Genomic DNA, 17,500 nt, shown 5'->3' on the forward strand with positions numbered 1-17,500 from the left:
TCTAAAGGAGAAAACAAAATATGTTTTCAACAATTTAAAAAATAAGAAACTCTAAGACCTTGTTTCAATGAAATGAGAATGACAAAAGATGTCAATTAATTAATCATTGTGTTTGCCCACATTTGCACAGGTACATGTAACCACATAGATGCAAGCATGCACCTACACACTAAATACACACATACACATTCACACACACAACTACACACCCACCCACCCACACCCACCTATGCACGCACGTATACCCACACACATACACACACACACACACACACACTAAAAAGAAACAGAAACCAAATTCATAAACCCTCATGAGACAGAGACAGAGAGAGACAGACACACACACACACACAGAGAGAGAGAGAGAGAGAGAGAGAGAGAGAGAGAGAGAGAGAGGAAAGGCTTCAGATATACACAAAAGGAGAACAGACTGAAGAAAAGGACCACTCAGAGACTGACTCACCTGAGAATCCATCCCATATATAGTCACAAAACCCAGACCCTATTTTGGATGCCAAGAAGTGCATGCTGACAGGGGCCTGATATAGCTGTCACCCGGGAGGCCCTGACAGTGCCTGACAAATACAGAGGTGGATGCTCTCAGCTAACTATTAGACTGAGCACAGGATCCCCAGTGGAGGAGCTAGAGACAGGACCCAAGGAGCTGAAGGGTTTGAAGTCCCATAGGCGGATCAACAATATGAACCAACCAGTAGCCCCAGAGCTCCTATGCACTAAACCACCAACCAAAGAGTATACATGAAGGGACCTATGGCTCCAGCTGCATATGTAGTAGAGGATGACCTTATAGGCTATCAATGGTAGGAAAAGCCCTGTTCTTGTGTAGGGGATTGCCATGACAGGGTAGCAAGAGTAGGTGGGTTGGTGAGCAGGGGGAGGGGGATAGGATAGGGGTTTTCAAAAGGGAAACCATTTGAAAGAGAAAAGGGATAACATTGGAAATATAAAGAAAATATCTAATAAGGAAAAGGGGTGGGGAAAACACAGGGAATGTGCTGCAAAGAAAACATCTGGGTCACACACAGCTACAGATGCATGGTATCTAGTAGCAAGGAATGGAAACAGTCTCATCCAAACTGTAAGCCCATTAGCCTCAGTGAAGCAGAGAGAACTTTCTGCCATTAAAGGGACAAAATGGCAGCCTACAGATTGGGAAAACACCTTCACTAGACTTGCATCTGACAGAGGTATAATACTCAAAATTTATGAAGAAAATTAAGACGTTAAACACCAACAAAACAAAAACCCAATTTAAAAAGTGGAGTACAGTTCTAAAGATAGAATTCTCTCTCTCTCTCTCTCTCTCTCTCTCTCTGTCTGTCTCTCTCTCTCTCTCTTTCTTAGGTATTTTCTTCATTTATATTTACAATGCTAACCCAAAAGTCCCCCATACCCTCCCTCCACACTCCCCTACCCACCCACTCCCACTTTTGGGCCCCGGCGTTCCCCTGTACTGGGGCATATAAAGTTTGCAAGACCAATGGGCCTCTCTTTCCAGTAATGGCCTACTAGTCCATCTTCTGATACATATGCAGCTAGAGACATGAGCTCTAGGGGGTACTGGTTATTTCATAATGTTGTTCCATCTATAGGGTTGCAGACCCCTTTAGCTCCTTGGGTACTTTCTCTAACTCCTCCATTGGGAGCCCTGAGATCCATCCAATAGCTGACTGTGAGCATCCACTTCTGTGTTTGCTAGGTCCTGGCATAGCCTCACAAGAGACAGCTATATCTGGGTCCTTTCAGCAAAATCTTGCTAGTGTATGCAATGGTGTCAGCGTTTGGAAGCTGATTATGGGATGGATCCCCGGGTATGGCAGTCTGTAGATGGTCCATCCTTTCGTCTCAGCTCCAAACTTTTTCTCTATAACTCCTTTCATGGGTGTTTTATTCCCAAGTATAAGAAGGGGCAAGGTGTCCATTTTGGTCTTCATTCTTCTTGAGTTTCATGTGTTTCACAAATTGTATCTTGTATCTTGGGTATTCTAAGTATCTGGGCTAATATCCACTTATCAGTCAGTGCATATCATGTGAGTTCTTTTGTGATTCGGTTGCCTCACTCAGGATGATGCCCTCCAGGTCCATCTATTTGGCTAGGAATTTCATAAATTCATCCTTTTTAATAGCTGAGTAGTACGCCATTGTGTAAATGTACCACATTTTCTGTATCCATTCCTCTGTTGAGGGACATCTGGGCTCTTTCCAGCTTCTGGCTATTATAAATAAAGCTGCTATGAACATAGTGGAGCATGTGTCCTTCTTACCTTTTGGAACATCTTCTGGATATATGCCCAGTAGAGGTGTTGCTGGATCCTCCTGTAATACTATGTCCAATTTTCTGAGGAACCGCCAGATTGATTTCCAGAATGGTTGTACCAGCTTGCAATCCCACCTGCAATGGAGAAGTGTTCCTCTTTTTCCACATCCTTGCCAGCATCTGCTGTCACCTGAGTTTTTGATCTTAGCCATTCTGACTGGTGTGAGGTGTTTTGTTTTTGTTTGTTTGTTTGTTTGTTTGTTTTTTGAGACAGGGTTTTTCTGTGTAGCTCTGGCTGTCCTGTAACTCACTCTGAAGACCAGGGTGTCCTTGAACTCAGAAATTCACCTGCCTCTGCCTCCCAAGTGCTGGGACTAAAGGCATGTGCCACCATGCCCGGCTTAAAAGAGAGAATTCTCAACAGTGGAATCTCAAATGGTGAAGAAGAAATTAAAGAGATGTTCAAAGTCCTTAGTCATCAGGGAAACAACTCTGAGGTTCCATCTAACACCCACCAGCGTGGGTAAGATAGAAAACTCAAAAGATAGCACATGTTGGCAAGAACGAGGAGCGAAGAAATCACTTGTTCCTTGCTGGTGGAAGTGCAAACTTGTCAGGCACTTTGGAAATCAATGTGATGGTTTTCCAGAAAACTTGGAGTAGTTTTACCTATGCCACTCCTAAGCAGATATCCAAAAGATATAGTGTCAAATAGCTTGAATCCCTAGAAGCTCCGAGAGACTTAGTCACCAGCCACAGAGCATATATTGGTTGGTCCAATGCCTGGGACACCTATGTAGCAGAGGACTGTCCTTTGTGGCCTCAGTGGAAGAGGATGCCCCAGGGTCAGTGTATACTCAGGAAAAGGAACCCTCTCAAAGGCAAATGGGAATGGGGATAGCAGAAGAACTCTTTGAGGGAGGACTGGGAAGAGAGAACAAATTTTGGGATAAAATAAATGAAATAATGAATTCATTAAAAGAAATATTCAACTTCCTTATTAGAAAAACGACATTGATATTCCACTTTACACACTTCAGCGTGGTTACAATAAATTCAAGGGACAACATATGCTGGCAAGGATGCAGAGAAAGTAGAACACTCCTCAATTGCTGGTGGGAGCACAAACATGTGTGATCACTCCATAAATCAATCTTGCAGTTTCTCAGAAAATTGGGAATAGTTCTATATCAAGACCCATTTTTACTACTCCTGGCCATATACCCAAAAAATGCTCCACCATGCCACAAAGACACTTGTTCAACTATGTTCATAACAGCTTTATTCATAATAGCCAGAAACTGGAAACAAAACAGATACCATTCAATTGAAAAACAGATACAGAAAATTTGTTTCATTTACACAGTGGAATACTACTGAGATGTTTAAAACAAGGACATCATGAAATTTGCAAGCAAATGGACCAAACTAGAAAATATACTGAGTTAGTTAAACCAGAACCAAAAGGACATGCATGGTATGTACTCACTTATAAGTGGATATTAGCCATAAAGTACAGGATAACCAAGCTACAATACCCAGACCCAAAGAAGCTAAATATCAAGGAGTACCCAAGAGAAGATACTTGAATTTCACTCAGAAGGGGAAATAAAGTAGTCACCAATGTAGGTAGTTGGAGGGAGAGGTATGGTTAGCAGAGGAGATGGGGAGGGAATTGGGGTGGGTCATTTATAGGGAGAGCTGGGAAGAGAGGGCTGGAAAAGTGAGCAGACTCTACCTTTCAATGACCTCAAAAGAACTCAGTCTGTGTCATCTTTTTTTTTTTCTTTTCCAGTCTCTTCTGTTATCATATTTAATTTATCTATGCCTATAGAGGTACTTTCATTCAAAAATAAAATGTATAAAATGTTTTAAACATTTATGTTCCATTTTATTCATCTTTACCCATGTATCTGATTTTATGCTTCTTTTTATTATTATATAATTTTTCTGATTTAAAAAATTTTAATATCTTGTTTTTTTCCTTCTTTTTACCTCTACTATGAGTTATGTATGTTACATATTTTATCCATTTAATATTTTTAATTTTTAGAGCTTTTTTCACCTTCCTGCATTAACTATATTTTGATGAAAAATTATTTCCTCTGTACATTCATTCATTTATTTTTTGGCTTGTATTTTTTGGTTTCATCTATAAATATTTTTCTTTTTATTCATTTATTTTACTTTCTTTGCCTTGTATTTTGTTCATTTCCTAGACACTTTCTTTAGTCTTATGCATTTATATTTACATTTTTACATGTAATACATTTTAATTTTATAATACATTATTTACTTTTGGTAATTTTTCCTTTTTATAAAAATTTGTAATGTATTTTGTATGCTGTATGATATGATATTTTTCTCTCACTAGAGTGTGTTTTCTTCTCTCTGAGAGATTTGAGAGAGGAAGAGTTAAATGTAGTAAATGTTAAAAATGATAGCCAAGTAAAATTTGCATAAATATGTAAACTAATAGATATGCAAAATTTAAAACAGAAACACAAGGACCATAAAAATAAATGGCAGTACAGATTCTCCAAATTATTGTAACATCTCATCTACTGAATAAAAATACCCTAAAGTACATAAATCTCTGGGTAAAGTTCACAATGCACAAATAAATGTTCAATAACTTGAAAGAGTACAAGCAATGAAGAATCAAGTAATTAACTAGTCCAAAACTAAAAAGAAGAAAGCCAGCAACATATTAAAGAAAATAGGGAAAACAGAAACATTAAAATCAAGAATGAGAATACCACATTATTGGCTATATATAAGTAGTCAAATTATGCCTGTTCTCAGAAGTCAGGTCTTTTCTAAGAAGCCTCCAAAGAGGTGATATGAAACAAGTAATAAATCCTGATGAAATAAATGAAAGAAGGAAAAACATTCCATGTTCATGGATAGGAGAGTTAACTCTCACTATATCACCTCCTTATCTCTCAATATACAAATTCAAAAGAGTTTCAGTCAGTTTTGCAGCAAGTTTTTGTTTTTCAACAAATTTGACTCTATTTCTATTTATTCTATATTTTTCTATTTATATTACTCTATATATTCTTCTATTATTTTATTTACTTCTCTGTAAATATATTTGTAAAATCAAATGTGCTCAAAAATACAGTAGCAAAGAAAAAAACAGCTAATAAATTAAACATCACCTGTGTCTGAAGCCATAAAACAATACAAGAGATTGGAAATATAACTTTATAGAGACTGAACATATAGGCAAAAAGATACAAGTAACTTAATTAAAGATTAAAAACATCCATGAAAAGTTAAAAGATATTAGAATACATGAAATAAATTAATGAATTGTGCCATACACTTTATACCAGTCATAATGTGAATGGAAGCATATCCTAAAATGTAGATATATAAAATCCTTGCTGATATAGTATATATTTCTTAGTATGATAACATTTTAGAGATAGCATCCATCTCTCATTGTTAGTATAATGGATAAGCCAGATTTTATTAAAATGCAAGCTTCTATAGTGTGAATATAGAAAGAGCATGAAATCATGATGTAAATAAAATTAAATGTGAAAAAAAGCTTTGATGTGGAAGAAAATAATTACAAAAGCATATTTAATAAACAACTGGAGGCTACCCAAAACATGGAATAATATTTAATGCAAACAGTAACAGAACAACTTGTTCAAAAGTGAACAAAGCCTTGAATTTATATCTTACCAAGGAAAGAAAACATATACATGGTAAATAAAGAAGTTAGCAGGCATTATATTGTAGCATGAACCATAATTTACTATTTGAGTACATACTATTTTTGAGAAAATAAACCCAAAAGATGTTAAAGGATGGCACTAGAACTGTTGTTGAACATTAGGAGCAACTAGAATCCTGTTTACTGCCTCTGGGCTATTTTTTTTTCTTTTTAAAATTTATTGACAATTCAGCCATTGCACACCCTCCAGGTACTCTCTCCCCCAGTTCCTCATTCCAATTTTCCCTCATCTCTGAGAAGATGATCCCCAACCACCAGGCCTCCTTCCTCCCTGGAACCTCAGGTCTCTCATAATTATGTGCAATCTTCTCCTATACATGTGGTGACTGGTTGGTGGCTCAGTGTCTGGGAGCTCCCAGGGGTCCAGGTTAATTGAGACTGCTGGTCTTCTTATGGGCACACCCTCCTCTCCTGTTTCTTCCATCCTTCTCCTAATTTAACCATAGGGGTCCCAGTCTTTTAAGCACAGTTCATCAGTTTCACAGTTTCTTTGAAAACTCAATGTACTATTCTGACATAAAATTCATGGAAACCTGGACTCATCAGGGACTTATCCAAAGCAAACAGAGCTCAGAAGAAACCAAGGTTATCCTCACTAAATGCATGGAAGAATACAAAAACCAGATTAATAGTAAGCTTTAGGATATAGAGATGTTAGGTACAAAGCCAGAAGACAAGGAAGTCACCTAAATGAATGTCATGTGAAAGAAGCTAATCTAGAAGGGCTATGCATTATATGATGTTGAAGTCAAAAGAATCAAGCCTACAACAATGCTTTTTTTTTTTTTTTTTTAATGGAGAGATGGCTTAGATATCACAATTGGCTGATCTTAAAGAGGATCTGAGCTTAGTTCCCAGTATTCATTCAGCCTATCTACAACTGGTTGTTTTTTGTTTGCTTATTTTAGTTTTGATATGTTAACTATTTGTGGCAAAGTTATATTTTTATTCTTTAATCCTTTTTTACAGTCCTGACTTCATCGCCCCCTCCCCAGGTCTGCATGCTACTGACCGTTCCCATCCCAAACCTTCTCTCCTTGCCCCCACTGTCTGGAAAACGATGTCCCAGCCTTCTACTCCAATCCCTCCAGGCCTCCCCATACTCTGGGGCATCAAGTCTTTTGAGGGTTAGGAACATCTTCTCTAATTGAGGTTAGACCAGACAGTCTCTCTGTTGTGTATGTGTCTGGAGTCTCATTTAAGCTGGTGTATGCTGCTTGGTTGCTGGCTCAGTGTCTGAGAGATCTCAGGGGTCCAGGTAAGTTAGACTGCTGATATGCCCTTCCTCAGCTTCTTGTTGATTTTCCCCAATTCAACCACAGGGGTCCCTGGCTTCTGTCCATTGCTTAGGTGTAAAAATTTGCCTCCAACTCTTTCAGCTGCCTGTTGGGTCTTCCTAAGGACAGTCATGATAGGTCTCTTTTTGTGAGCACACAGTAGCCTCAGTAATAGTGTCAGGCCTTGGGCCCTCCCCTTGAGATGGATCTCACTTTGGCCTTGTTGTTGGACCACCTTTCCTCAGGCTCCTCTCCATTTCCATCCCTGCATTTCTTTTAGAGAGGAACAATTATGGGTCAGAGTTTTGACTGTGGGATGGCAATCCCATCCCTCACTGATGCACTGTCTTTCTCCTGGAGGTGGGAGGTGGGCTCTACAAGTTCCCATTCCCCACTGTAGGGAATTTCATCTAAGGTCCTACCCTTTGAGTCCTGGGAGTCACTTTCTAGTCTCTGATACATTCTGAAGCCCCCCTCCCCTCAACCTCCTACCTCCGGAGGATATCTGTTTCAATTTTTTCTGCTAGCCCTCAAGACTTCAATCTTCCCCCCCCCCCAATACCAGACCTTGTCCCCCTCTCCCGCCCCCCCCCGTTCCCTTTCTCTCCCAGGCCCTCCTTCCATTCCCCCCTTGTGACTGCTTTCTATTCTTTCAAGTGCCACTGAAGTGCACTCACTTGAGCCATTCAATTTGTTAACCTTTTAGAGTTTGCAGACTGTATCTTTGGCAGTCTGTACTTTTAGGTGGCTAATATCCACTTATTAGTGAGTACATACCATGTATGTCTTTTTGGGTCTGAGTTACCTCACTCAGGATGATATTTTCTAGTTCCATCCATTTGCCTGTAAAACTCAGGATGTCCTTGTTCTTAATAGCTCAGTAGTATTCCATTGTGTAAATGGACCACATTTTCTCTATCCATTATTCTGGCACATATGTGTGTGTGTGGGGGGGGGTGCGTGTGTGTGTGTGTGTGTGTGTGTGTGTGTGTGTGTGTGTATGAGAGAGGGGGGAGAGAGGGAGAGAGGGAGAAGGAGAGAGTCAGATGCAGATATTTGATTTCTCTCTATATATGTATATATATATATACATATATATATATATAGAGAGAGAGAGATATGGATATATTGCTGTAGAGTTTAGGACAAGAGAAAGTATATGAAGAGGTCAAGTGCAAAGGATTTCTTGAGCCTTGAAGCTCTTCTTTATAATGTTACTATTGTTGATGTAGGGTATTATGTAGTAGGTGGTAGGCAGGAGACTGTACTGGTACACAGGCAGAAGGTTTATAGGAAATATTCTGAACTTCTGATAAGTTTTGTCTGTCCCGGTGACCATTTCTCGTGGGGAACTAATGCATGGAAATGAAATCAAGTCCATCAGTGGGAATTAGTTTGGAAATCACTTTGCACGATTTACTGAATTCACCGTTGCCTATATCTATGTGTCTGTGTATGTCTGCTAATTTCACATTCGTCATGTGACATTTCTTGGGGAGACCTAAAATGAGCAAGTATAAACACAGAAAGAGAGGGCACCACCAGGCCAAAGGAAGAATCTTATCTATGTCTATCTTAGTGAATTATAGAAATTATTTATGGTTCCTTACAATTGCTGATAAATCCAGCTGAAACTACACAGCCAAGTGTTTCTTTCATACTTACAGACATCTGTATTGATTTAATTTGGAAACAGTTCACCTCGATATATAAGATAGAAGGATTTATTCATTTTTATAAATGGACTCTTTCTCTCTTGGTTGTCTTTACAGAGATGTTCATTTAAAAGGAAATAGTTAAATTTTACCTTAATGACATATACATTTTTCTGCAGGTAGGTTCTCTATTCAATGATCTAAGAAGAAAGTAAAATGTGTAGAGCGTGTACTACTTATAGATTATCATAAAATTATCACACTGATATTAAGCTGTCCTTTGCAGTAGAAAATTCAGAAGTTGGTACATTTCTTTTGAGAATTATGATCCACCATGATTAATTGTTGTCTTTATTAATATCATAGTTTCCATATAGAGGTTCGTGGCTTTCTATAAAGGAAGTGTCTACGTTTTACATGCATATTCAATGAAGAATGATATTATTGGACATTTTATTGACTTTTGTGTAAAAGAGAAGTCTATACATACAATAGAAATGTGATAGACAGTGAGGGGTCAACAGGTCTAAATAAGTAACTGTTGTGACAGCATTTTAAGCAAAGGAAATCATTCGCAGATATAGTCTAAACTAGGATTTTTTGACACTAAGATGATACCCATATTTCTGTCATTAAAATCCCCACTCTGAGCCTCAAATACATTTAATGATATGATGAGTCAGGTGACATTTGGGAGTAACATTTTATTCTCTGCAGGAGGATGGGGCAGTCATACTCAGGGAGTAATATGGTTTGAATTAAGAAGTCTAAATGCTGGAAAGAGATTCCAAATCTGAAATTTCCAAATGACAGTTTAGATACATAGTGCCAAATGTTCTCTGTCTCACGCTGTGCTACTGAAAGCCAAGAAAAACTAGAACACAACAAAGGGACTTTTTATGCTACATGTAGAGATCCAAATCAAGAAATGTGTTTAGGCTGGGGGCCATTAACACAAGTGTTGCATGCTAAGCCATGTGCAGCTAAAACTGGACCAGATGACTACCACATTCAAGAAGGCTAGAAACCTATCTCCAAAGAAGACTAGCTGGAGGTGCTAGTTTGAGTTTCTGTATTTATAGGATCATAATATTTTCATTAACCATGTGAGTGTAATTCAGTGAGCACGTTAACACTTGGCAACATCTGAACCACATTAAGGGATGAAGCACAGACCTTGTGTTGACTGGGGAGGTCAATATTTTGTTCAAAAAAGATCAGCGATGTTCCTGAGTAATTCAAAACATCTGAATGTAAGGGCAGGCTCATTTGTTGGCATAATGTACAACTGGTGACATCGAGGGATTAAACTTGCTCATCATTGACTGGGAACATTGACTAAGACGAAGAAATAGTGGGATTCAATAATTAAACTTGCATTTTCTGTGTGTATCTAATAATTTCCCTGAGAATTTTCCTCCACTATATCATTTGTTACACGTGGAAAACTTTCTAATTAAACAGTGGCTTTTGTTTTCAAATGAGAGTACCAATAAAATGAGAATGTGACCCATTTTAACTCAGTTTTTCTGTTGTCTTCCCTAAGATTTTGTATTGTATCTGAAAGTGAATACTCTGGAAGTGAGCATAACATATGATAAAATGATATCACACATCAAATGAAACAAAAATGCAAGAATATATTATCATATATTCTCTCCTCTGGTGTGTTGAAATTATAGGTTTTATGTTTTTCTTTTAATCACTATCACAAAGTCTTTATTATGTTTCTCAGGATAGTTAGAATTCACTATGTACTCCAATGCTATTCTTTAATTATTGATCCTTGTTCTCTCCACCATTCTCCCAATCCTGGCATTAACAAGCATAAACTACCATGTTTAACTATGCCACTCTTTGAATAGTATTATCTCCACAGAATGAGACAGTTTCAACAGTACTGAGTTAGTTATTTTATTTTGAGCAAGAACAAGGCTAATGCAATCTCCTCGTTTATGACTGCTTGATTGACAATGTACAATTAATAATTATATAAACAATAATACTAATAGAAGACTATGAAGTTTAATCATCTCATAGAGTTCCAGTATGTAATGCTGTGCTCTCTTATAATGACACTGAGTTGCAGATCTGAGCAAACGACACAATAATGCAAGGGAACATTGTATGACAATAAACCTATCATAATGAGAGGGCTATGTACATCTTCACAAATGAAAGAAGCAAGCTCAGGGGAGGTGCAATACCTGTTCGAAGATGCCACAACAGATGTATTTGACCTTCATCTCAGAACTTATTCAGTCACTGGAAACAGTCATTGGTGCAGAACACACATGTTAACAGCTTTAGAAGAAAAACAAACAGATATAAGGGTCTAGATATTGAAAACTCAGATCTTTCCTGGACATAATATGTTGACATTTCTCCTGGATGACTGGAATTTCATTCACACTTGACATTTTATAGAAGTATTGATTATTCCATTGCTACTGTTCATTTGGTCAGCAGGTTTGCTGTACTTACATCATTTTGCTCTTTAAAGGAAAGGCAAAAACAGGTGCAGCTTATCATTGGTATCATATTAGTTACAATAATTTTAAGAGAAGACTAAGTATTCTCAACAAAATCAATTGATTCTTAAGTATTCACCATAATACTGATATTACTTTTCCACTTATTTATATTCTCTCTCTCTCTCTCTCTCTCTCTCTCTCTCTCTCTCTCTCACACACACACACACACACACACACACATATCTTCAGGTAAAATGAAATACTTCCATAAGATTGAGATTCAGACATAGATAAAAATATTTAATTCTTTTGCGCTAGTTAATATGCAAACTAAAATTGTAAGAAATCAAAATGACTTTTGATAGTTATATACAATCATATTTTAGAAATTTTGTCAAAGCTATATTGGGCCTAAGTTAATTTGTAATTTTAGCATTTATTACTCTCTACATATGGGTATGAATGTGTGTGTGTGTATGTATATATATAATTACAATTCATTTGCACTCAGATCAATTAGTTGCTCTGGTATTTATGGATACATTATCAGCTCAATGCTGATAATGAATCAAATTGAATCATTTACAAAAATTGCATGGCATGATTTTAGAAACACAAAACCTTAAATGTGTGCTACTTTGTTATTTGTTTCATAGTATATATACACATGTGTGAGTGTTTGTATGTGTGTTTGTCTGTGTGTATGTGTGTAGTTGACCAACTTCAATACTTCTTTGTTCTAACATACATCAGCAATGTTTTTCCTCATGAAAATTTGCACACAAAGGCTTAACTTCTCTCTTCTTTTTATTATTCAACAAAATGCTTTTTAAAGTTATAACATCCAATAAAGGAGTTTAACAGAAGAGAAATGCCTAATTATTATTAGAAGATGGTGTCTGCCTCCTTAAACATGCTCAATTCAATGTACGTCATAGTCTGCCTCCCTAAACATCATCTGTCCAACACACTTCAATAGTCTGCCTCTTATTTGGTTATTTTTATAATTTTTTTTGTTTGTTTTGTTTTGTTTATCGAGACAGGGTTTCTCCGTATAGCCCTGGCTGTCCTGGAACTCACTTTGTAGACCAGGCTGGCCTCAGAAATCCTCCTGCCTCTGCCTCCCAAGTGCTGGGATTAAAGGCATGCACCACCACTGCCCGGCTGTAATTATTTTTAAAAGGTAAAACTTAATTAATCAGAATCTCAATAGATATGTTTTCATGAAACTGAAAAACACATAATACTTATTGTATAGCTGTACACAAACATGGAAACATTTTTTTCTACATATTATTTATTTTTCATGTGTATGTTTATCTGTTAATGGGTAAAAATGTGTTTGTGTCCATCTTTACCAAATCCAGAAGACAGCATCAGCTGACATTCTTCAATATCTGTCCATCTGGATTTTAAGAAGGCTTTAGTCTTTGGCCAAGAAGTCGCCAGCTGTCTCTAGATTTCTCATTTTCTCAGAACTGGGATGAAAAGTATTTAATACCAATTATGGTATTTGAATAAGAATAGCTGACATTGGTTAATGTATATGAATTTATAGTTTTAAGTTTTTAGAATTCTTTAGAAAGAATTAGGATATGTAGCTATTTTGAAGAAGGTATGTCATAGTGGGTTGGCTTTGAAATTTCTAAAGCACGTTCCAGACCCAATTTTTTCTCTGCCTTCAAATTGTTGATAATATGGAAGCTCTCAGCTACTGCTTCCGCACCTACCTTGCCTTCCTGTTGCCATGCTTTCAGCAATGATGGTCATAGACTGACCTTCTAAAACTGTGAACACATACCCAATCATGTGCTTTCTTAAATATTTTTTTAAAAAGGATTTAGCAGTATGTACAGCATTTTAATGTGGGCTCTCAGAATGAAATTATATCTTCCATCCTTGTACAACCTGTGCTTTAACAAATTTACTCTCATGATAGGTCTTGTGTTATGCTTCTAAGTATGTATAATTAATGTGGCTTTGTTGTTATTTTTGTGTGTAATAATGGGTATCTGGGGAGTGATCGGCCCTTAAATGTATTTTAAAAGCACTATGAAACTAACCTATGATGCCAGCCTCTAAGATGCATATTAAAAAGCACATGTATATGAAATTTTCCTGTTTTGTATGCTGTCGTGATTTAAATTTCTAAGATACTTGCTTAATTACCATTAATAATTTCAATTTCTTGCTTTAGGTTTTCAGCTCTAAATTTAGTGTTTCTTTATCCAGATTATGATCTTGGCTCCAAAATCACTTTAAAATTTTATACTTATTTACTCACTTCTTCCATACTTCAGAATGCATTTGTAGTTTGCATGTTTGGATTAAAAATAGAAAAATTCTCATGTTGATAATAGCCAAGGTCAATACCCCAAAGCCCTGATCCTTCTCAACTAACCTGTTTATTTCAAAATACTTTGCAATATGACATCTAATATACATATATATGTATATATAATTATCATGAATATATATGTTAACATTCATATATATGATAAGATTTTTTGTAACTATGACATTCTGTTCAGTGTTTTCTTATATCTGGAACAGAAGCTGATATCTGGTTATCAGTAAACAAAAGTTTGTCCATTATCTCTTATAAGAATTAATTAAATACATTTCTGAGTCTCTCTTGATCAGTTAACTTGTGTAGGGTTGAACTTATTTTTAGCAAACCAGTGACCATGTAGTGGTTTTTCCTATCATTTCTCTACTTTATTATTGGTTAATTTTTCATACATCAAGGACCAATGTAACTAAATACCTGAAAGAGTAGTTACTTGCATTAACATGCATAGTCATATCTTGTTTCTATTTCTCTTTCTCACAAATAAGATGATTAATTTAGCAAAGGTTAGACTTTAGATTTTGTTCCTCAGATAAAAATAAGCAAATACACAAATGAAAACAAGGTCAATAAGTAGTGATGACATTAATTTTTGTTCTGCTGTGGATATACTTTAACACAAAATATATTGTTTTATCTTGCTTGCTTTTGTATTATTAAAATAATATTTTCCTGCCCTGTTTTCTGATTATATTTTTTCATCCACCCTCCCATCCAAGTCCATAATCTTCTGTCTCACATTAGAAAGCAAGAAGGCATTTAATAAACAACAATAACTTAATATAAGATAAAACAAAAAAAAACAAGTCATAACAGAGTAAAGCAAACAAATAGAAGGAAAAGTGTCAAGGAAAATCCAGAAAAACATATATAGCTGTAGAGCCACACACAGTCAAACATACAGAAATCTTGTAAGATCATAAAACTTTAAGTTACAACATGTATGAAATGAGCATGTAATTTAAAGACAATAAGTAAACAAAATAAATAAATAAATGGGAACCCATGAAATCAATAAATCTTCTATATGGCATAGCAGATTTACAGATAATTGCCAGTGTACCTGTAGCTCAGAGAAGAGGACAATGAGCACCCATGCCTGTACCTCCTCCGTGACAGCATAGATGTTGATCTCCTCTTCCTCCTCCTCAACCAAGATGTCACTCAACTGAAGAATGGATACAGAAAATGTGTTAACTTACAGAAAGGAATATTATTCAGCTATTAAAAACAAGGGCATCATGGATTTTCCAGGCAAATGGAAGGACCTGTAAAAAAAAAAAAATCATCCTGATTGAGTAACCCATATCCAAAAGTATTTGCATTGTAAATGCTCATTGATAAGTAGACATTAGCCATAAAGTACAGTATATCCATGCTATACCCCACAAACCCAAAGAAGCTAAACATGAAGGAAGACACAAGAAAGGATGCTTGCATCTCACATAGAGGGGAGAATAAAATAGACATAAACGAGACAGAGGGAGAAAGGGAATTGGGTGAGAGATGGTTTGAGAAGGGGAATGGAGGGAGTGTGGAGCAGGTTTGGTTAGAGACAAGAGAGAGGGCCAGATGGTCAGGAGAATGCATGGCAATATGCAGCTGCCTATTGTGGGCAGATTTTCTAGGAAGTCCCAAAGACCTGAGATTGGGGAGGATCCTGGATTCAATGATGGTGACATTAGCCAAGATGCCTAAGAATGGGAACATAGGACATGAAAAGGCTACCTCCTCTAGCCAGGCAGGATACCTAGTAGAGGGATAAGAACATTAACTCAGTCACAAGGCTTTCAACCCAAAGTTTTTCCTGTGTAAAAGAAATGTAGGGACAAAGCTGGAACAGAGACTTAAGGAATGTCCAACCAACAACTGGCCCAACTTGAGACACATACCATGAGTAAGCACCAATCCCTGACACTATTAATAATACTCTGTTATGCTTGAGACAAGAACTTAGCATAACTGTCCTCTAAGAGTCTTTGCCCAAGAGCTGACTAAAACAGATATAGATTCCCACAACCAAACACTGGATGGAGGTGAGGGACACTTATGGAAGAGTTGGGGAAAGATTAAATTCACTGAAGGTGATAGGAACTCCACAGGAAGTCTAACAGAATTCCCTGAGCCCTGGGGGAAGACTGTTTTGAAATATCCCATTTAGGAATGAGTGTTCCAAGATCGCATCCTCTGCATGTTTGGCTGAGGGTCTCTGTATTTTGTTCCCATTTAGAGCAGAATGAAGCTTCTTTGTTGATGGCTGAGTTAGGCACCAAACTGTGAATATAACAGACTATAATTAGGAATCTTGTTTTGATACGCTCTGATATCAAAACCGTAGTATTTGGGTTCCCCGAGGTTCATGGCCCATCTATTGTCACATTCTTGGTGATCCCAGAACTATGAAGTATGAATTCTACCTTAAAGAATAGACATTAAAACCAGTTAAATGTTTGTTCCTTACTCAAACAAGCTTTGTGCCACTATTTTACTGACACATCTTCAAGGTAGAAAACTCCTTTAGAACAGGAGGGTTTCACCTAACTGTTCCTGGTACAGACCATCTTCCAGGACCATGAACACTATTTAGTAGTGGTGAAAGCTCTAATTGGGTACCAGCTCAACTACACTGTGTTCAATGTGTTGGAAAATGGACACCTTGTTAAACCAAAATCAATATCAATAAAATCAAATATCAATAAAGCCAAAATCCCTGCCATTTTTCCTTATGTACATGTATTTATTGCCGTAGTAGAAAGGTAACATTACAGATTTCCTACTGTCTTTCTCCAAGGTAATGCAGATTATTAGGAAACATCAGCATGGTTGCCATGTAAGTGTAGTGCCAAATATGCTGAAATATTGATTGTTATAATCATCTGTATTTACAAAACATGCAGATTAGTCATTCTAATGCATTATGAACTACAAAGCACATTTTTATGCCACCAATTTAACAGAGTACAACAAATGATAAATACATGACAGTTCACCTATCTTAAATTAAAATAGCATTACCACTAGAAACAAATATTCCTTCAAGGCGTTGTGATGGAAGAGGGTTTCCTCAAGAGAGGTATTGAAAAGATTTGTTTTGCAGACAAGTAAGTTACCTATGAGAGGGGAGATCCTTTCCCCAACTATACACAGAAATGCTGCTCGGGCTGTGCGGGTTATACACTTCATCATGTCTCTACTGCTAACCTCAGCAGTGCCATTTCATGTAACTCAGAAAAGACAAGCCTATTCAGTCTTTAAGAAATTCTGAATGACAAGTGCTGTTTTCTCTTTACAAAATATATTTATTCTTTCACAATCTCCTCAGTCTCTTGCTCTCTCTTTCTGTGTATTTCTTTGATCAAAATATCCTCATGGGGGCTGGTGAGATGGCTCAGTGGGTAAGAGCACCCGACTGCTCTTCCAAAGGTCCAGAGTTCAAATCCCAGCAACCACATGGTGGCTCACAACCATCCGTAACAAGATCTGGCGCCCTCTTCTGGAGTGTCTGAAGACAGCTCCAGTGTACTTACATATAATAAATAAATAAAAAAAAATATCCTCATTATCCTCTTCTACTAATGTGTGTGTATGTGTGTGTGTGTGTGTGTGTGTGTTATTGCATCTACTAAGATGAGCTTTATGAATGTGGGTCATACTCACTAAAGTGAGTCTTACACCTACCCTATTGTACCACATGTATTTAAAACTAGTAGGTTTT

Source organism: Mus caroli, unplaced genomic scaffold, assembly GCF_978045245.1.
Source record: "Mus caroli unplaced genomic scaffold, Mus_caroli_1 scaffold_14, whole genome shotgun sequence".
Lineage (NCBI taxonomy): Eukaryota > Metazoa > Chordata > Mammalia > Rodentia > Muridae > Mus > Mus caroli.